Source organism: Callithrix jacchus, chromosome 6, assembly GCF_049354715.1.
Source record: "Callithrix jacchus isolate 240 chromosome 6, calJac240_pri, whole genome shotgun sequence".
In the NCBI taxonomy this organism is placed as follows: Eukaryota; Metazoa; Chordata; class Mammalia; order Primates; family Cebidae; genus Callithrix; species Callithrix jacchus.
In genome coordinates this window covers 63,778,449-63,784,204 of record NC_133507.1, presented here as the reverse complement: position 1 = coordinate 63,784,204, position 5,756 = coordinate 63,778,449, and positions in this window count along the sequence as shown.

The window sequence follows — 5,756 nt, the reverse complement described above, 5'->3', positions numbered from 1 at the left end:
TTGAGCTGTTTGAGTTCCTTGCATATTCTGGATATTAGTCTCTATCAGATGAATAGCTTACAAATATTTTCTCCCATTCAACAGATTGTATCTTCACTCTGTTGATTATCTCCTTTGCTGTGCAGAAGATTTCTAGCTTAACATAGTCCCATGTCTATTTTTGTTTTTGTTGCCTCACATTTGAGTTCTTAGCCATAAAATCTTTGCCTAGGCCAAATACCCTGTGGTGTTTCTTCTTTATTTTCTCCTAGTAGTTTTATAGTTTTGGGTCTTATTTTTAGGTCTTTAATCCATTTTGAATAGATATTTTTATATGATGAGAGGTAGCTGTCTAGTTTTATTCTTATGCATATAAATATCCAGTTTTCCCAGCACCATGATTGAAGAGGACATCTTTTCCCCAATGTATGTTCTTGGATCCTTTGTCAAAAATCTGTTCACTATAAAAATGTGGGTTTATTTCTGGATTCTCTCTTTTTCATTTGTTCCTTTGTTTTTGTCTTCAAGACAGAATTTTGCTCCATTGCACAATCACAGTCCACTGCAGCCCCAACCTCCTAAGCCCAAGCAATCCTCCTGCCTCAGCCTCCCAAGAAGCTGAAATTACAGAAGCCAATTGCATGCTTGGCTATTTAATTTTTTTTAGACATAGGGTCTTGCCATGTTGCCCAGGCTGTTTTTAACTCCTGGTCTCAAGTCATCCTCCCACCTTGACTTCCCAAAGTGCTGGGATTACAGGTGTGAGCCACCATGCCCAGCCTTGGGTTCTCTATTTTGTTCCATTGGTCTGTGTCTGTTTTTGTACCAGTACTATGCTGTTTTGATTACTATAGCATTGCAATACATTTTGAAGTAGTGTGCAAATGCATGGTGGCAGGCTTGCTGCTTGATAGATGAGGTTATAGTCAGCTGTGTGTGCTACGGCTCCTGGTAGAAGCAATAGTGGCTGTGGTTGGTAATAAGAGACCCTGTCCTTAGAGTGTGATTGTGGCAGCCCTGCTGCTTGGAGCAGGGTCATTGAGTATGGTAGCTTTCAAAGGTAGGTGGTTCTTTGGCCATAGAGAGTATGTGCTTTGGCTTTCGTTGTCCTGGGGCAACCTCCCTAGGGTGCTGCACTGCCTTTAGCTGGCGTACAGGGCACTGTGTGTGCTAGAATGCTGAGGACTCTGCCACTCTGCTGGGTCTGACTGGTGTTATTGCTGCTACAGCTCTCTGGGTGGACACAGAAGGGTGTCAATGGGGCTCTAGGGATGTGAAGATGCAGAGGCTATTGGGCCCCAAGGCAGGATGCAGACCTCAGTTGGGTCTAGGCTCTTAAAACGGCACCATGCTGAATCTGTTTAGGACTTGGTGGATGTGTCGGACCATTATGAACTCTCTCTCTAGAGCAATGCCCTTGTGTCATCCCCAGGCAGGTCCCTATGTTATTCTCAGACCCTATGATGGGGTCTCCTATGGGTAGGGTCTCAGGAGTCCATGATGGGAATATGGACAGCTGCGAATCTTCTGCTTACTCTTTCCCTGCACTACGGAACCTCTGTAAGCTCCCAGCTGATCCCAGCTGAGCTGGCTGCCTCCCTTCCTGCTCCTTCCATGCCTCAATACTTTCTGTTTCTTCTCTGTTGAATTCCAGTATCTCAGATGATCTATTTGAAGTCTGATTATGTATTTGCTATTTTGGTTCTTGTCTGTGGAGGAGGTAAGTGTCGGATGCCTCCAGTCAGTCCTCTTAACGTTTCTCTCACACAAATATTTATGTCTTTCGTGACTCATACTATCTCAGTGAATGAATGACTATATGACAAAACTATCTCATCATAGGTAGGCATCATCACACCACAGTGGATACCATAGTAGGCACCATGTCCCTATTCAAAATTGCAGCACTCATTTTCCCTGATGCCAGGAGTATTCACTGCTAATGACTCATAGCCAAACCCTTTTCCAAGCATTGGCCTGGATTAAGACTGTATTTCCTCCTGAAGAGAGTGTGGGGCAACCTGTATACAATGCAGGGCCAGGACTAGGGTGAGGAACTGGCCTTGAGTGCTAAATTTAAGAAGGTTCCAAGATCTCAGTAATCAAAACAAACAATATTTTAATGTAATATTTTAAAAATAAAAATGCAAGTGTTCTTTAATGATCAAAATATCATAATTTTAAATAAAGATATGACCAATATGACTGATTTTTCTCTTCACTTGAGGCTCTAATATGGCTTCCCAAAGCCCTATATTTTAAAGTGTTATTTAAAAAACACAAACCAATGCAAAAGTTCACCCGGAACAAAATACTAAAATTTGCAAATAAAGACTGATTTCTGCATTAGTTTAGATTTTTTAAAAAAATGCATTGAAATATTATTTATCTTGGCTACTGACCTTTTTGGCACCCTCTAAATTTTGTCCTCAAGGCACATGCCTCACTCATGTAGTCCCAGTCCTGGCAGGTTGACTCAGGGAATACCAATGTCTCTCTCCTTTGCCTTAAAGGGAGGCCATGCTGAGAGGCCATTCCATCCACATAGTCCCTCTGGGATCAGCTGAAGCCTTCCTGTGACTTTATTGCAGTCCAATCCTGGTTTGTTCACTCCCTTACCAGCATTATTCCCAGAGTACTCCTGTAGGCAAGTCTCTGAGTCTGTTTCCTCTAAGACCTCCCCAAAGAAGAGAGGTGAAAACTGAAGTCCACAGAGAACATGCCCAAGTTCTCTGAATTCCTGTGTGATGAAAACACAGGTTACGCCAAGCACAGTGGTTCATGATGGTAATCCCAGCACTGGGAGGCTGAGGATCTTTGGAACCAGGAGTTCAAGACCAGCCTGGGCAACATAGTGAGACCCCCATTTCTTAAAAAACTAAAAAAATTAGCTGGGCATGATAGGTACACACCTGTAGTTTCAGCTACTTGTGGGGCTGAGGTGGGGGATCACTTGAGTCTGAGAGGTCGAGGCTGCAGTGAGCCATGATCATGCCACTGCACTCTAGCCTGGGTATCAGAGCAATACCCTGTCTCAAACAAACAAACAAACAAACAAAACACCCAAAACCCACTCAAGTTAGTATGACTTTAAGGCCAGTTCTTCTCATCATAACATTCTATAGGCTAGGGCCAGAATTTTGGACTACATTGTAATAAATCAAAGGTAAAACAGAGATACCAACAATCTCTATGCACTCTCCTACTTGAATTTCCTAATTGTGGACTAGAAATCAGGTTTTCTGATTTCAAGGAAGTGGGCCTCTGATTATATGAGACCCTGTGGTGAGCAGAATAACACCCCCACCCCCTACAGAGGTCCACATCCTCATCCCTAAAACCTGTGAATGTGTTAACTTACATGTCAAAAAATACTTTGCAGATGTGATTCAGTTAGGGATCTTGAGCATATGCTGCATTATGCATAAAGTCCCAAATATAATCACAAGGGTCCTTACTAGGGAGAGAGGGAGACAGGAAAGTTAGAGAAGGAAATATGATGACAGAAGCAGAGGTCTTAGTGATGTGATCATGAGACAAAGAATGCAGGCAGCCTTTAGAAGCAGGAAAAGTCAAGCAATAGAGCCTTCCCTGGAGCTTGCAGAAGGAAGGCAGCTCTGTTGCCCCTTAGTCTTAGCTCTAAGACCCATTTTGGACATCTGACTTCCAGAAGTGTAAGAAAATAAATTTGAGATGTTTGAAGCCACTCAGTTTGTGATAATTTGTTATAGCAGTAATACAAAACTAACAGAGCACTAAAGCAGAGTTTTGGCCCTGGCATTAGAGCATCACCCATGTGTCTTTGAGTTGTAATGGATCCCTTTATGAAGACTTCTTAGTTATATTATATTTTTAAAATGAACTTGTATACGTGGAAAAATTGATGATCTGTACTGACTCCAGATGGTCATGTTCTCCTGATGACAGATGGAAGTCCAGGATGGGCAGGGCTATCTACAAGCAAGCAGGAGAGAAATGATTGATACAGGAAGCCAGCACAATCCAGGAACTCTTTATACAAGCACAACTTTTCTGATTCTTCAGTGATATTTTTTGAATTGTGGAAGGAGATGAACATTCCTATCGTTTTAATATGGAACCAGCTGTACTGTTGTTGTTTTTCTTTCCTTGTTGTGTTAGAAGAGTCTGGAGTTTTAGCTCTTCTTGCATTTGAGCAAAAGTTGATGTTTTTAAATTCTTTTTGTTGATTAGACATATGGGTCTATTGGATTATTAATTATATTATATGTATAATATTATTTATTATTCAATTAAAAGTTGAAGCATTTTTCTTTTTTTTTTTTCACATTAGTTGTAAGGAAGAGAACAAAATGCCTTGGCTGGAAGCCAGAACAAGAGAATTTGGAGCATCAACAAAACATCTTGAACAGAAATGAAGAGTAGGGTTTCACTTTAGGCAGGAGGGGGATTCTCCCAGGGGGTGAACTAGAAAAAGGGAGAGGAAAGTACCATGTGTATATGAGTAGGAAGATGAACGAAAGGGGGAAGGGGGAGATAGGTTAAGCGGATCAGATCTTAAGCAACTTCGCCAATGATATTCTTACCCCAAATGTATGCCAGCAAGATGTGGTCTACTGCCAGTGACCTTATAAAAGCAGAGTAATCACTGGAGAAAGCCCGTAGCTCCCATCTTGATGGGCATCTACTACCCCTGAGGTCTCAGCTGCACTTGCCTCCTGCATCTCCTGAGGAATTCACTCCATCAGTTAGCATCTTGTTTGCTGACTCTTCTAAAGAAGTGATATGTATTAATATTAGTCTGTTCTATCACTGTTATAAAGATATCCAAGACTAATTTATAGTGAGAAGAAATTTAAATCACTGAAAGTTCTGCATGGCCTGGGGGGCCTCCAAAATTTACAATCATGGTGGAAGGCAAAGGGGAAGCAAGGTGCCTCCTTCACAAGGCAACAGAAGAGTGTGAGCAATCAGGGGAAATGCCAGACACTTATCAAACTACCAGATTTTGTAAGAACTCCTTCACTATCACAAGAGCAGCATGAACAAAACCACCCCCACGATCCAATCACCTCCCAACAGGTAATTCCTTTGATATGTGGGGATTACAATTTGAGATGAGATTTGGGTGGGGACACAGAGCCAAACCCTATCATGATACCTAGTCATTTCTTTGAATTTTGTTTGGTTCCTGACTGAGTTATTCTCACCTCACAATGCCCCAGGATAAAAGTGAACACAAGAAAATGAGATTAAAGTCCTAGAGACTTAGGAAGGTGGCCTAACAAAGAATCCTTGGAGTTAACTGGAGCCAAACTGATTTGATACCTTCCCAGCATCTCTCCTTCTTTCACATGAGCTGAGACAATGGTTAATGGCTCCTTTTATAGTATAATTAAACAATGTGTAAATATAAGGGTCATCTAACACATAAAGAAGGAATATAAAGGTCAAAGGTCTTGTATGGGAATTGCTTATACTCAGTTTGGATGAGCCCAGCTCTTTATGGCTGCTTCTTCCATGATTTGGAAAAGTGAAAGCCTAGGCAGCTGTCAACTCATTGATACTCTCAGCAGCATAGGTCAGACTAAACTCCTAGTTAACTCTAGGGTGGTACAGCCCTTGATACTGTCCTGGTTTGGCTTTCTTGGACGCTTTAAGAAAGAAAACAGATGGGAGAATTATGATTTTGAAAAAATAATTTACCACGTTGCAAATTGCTTTATCAATGAAAGTTCAGTACTTTTCTACATTGCTTAACTAAAAGTTGTGGGTTTTAAAATGTAGTTGTTCAACTA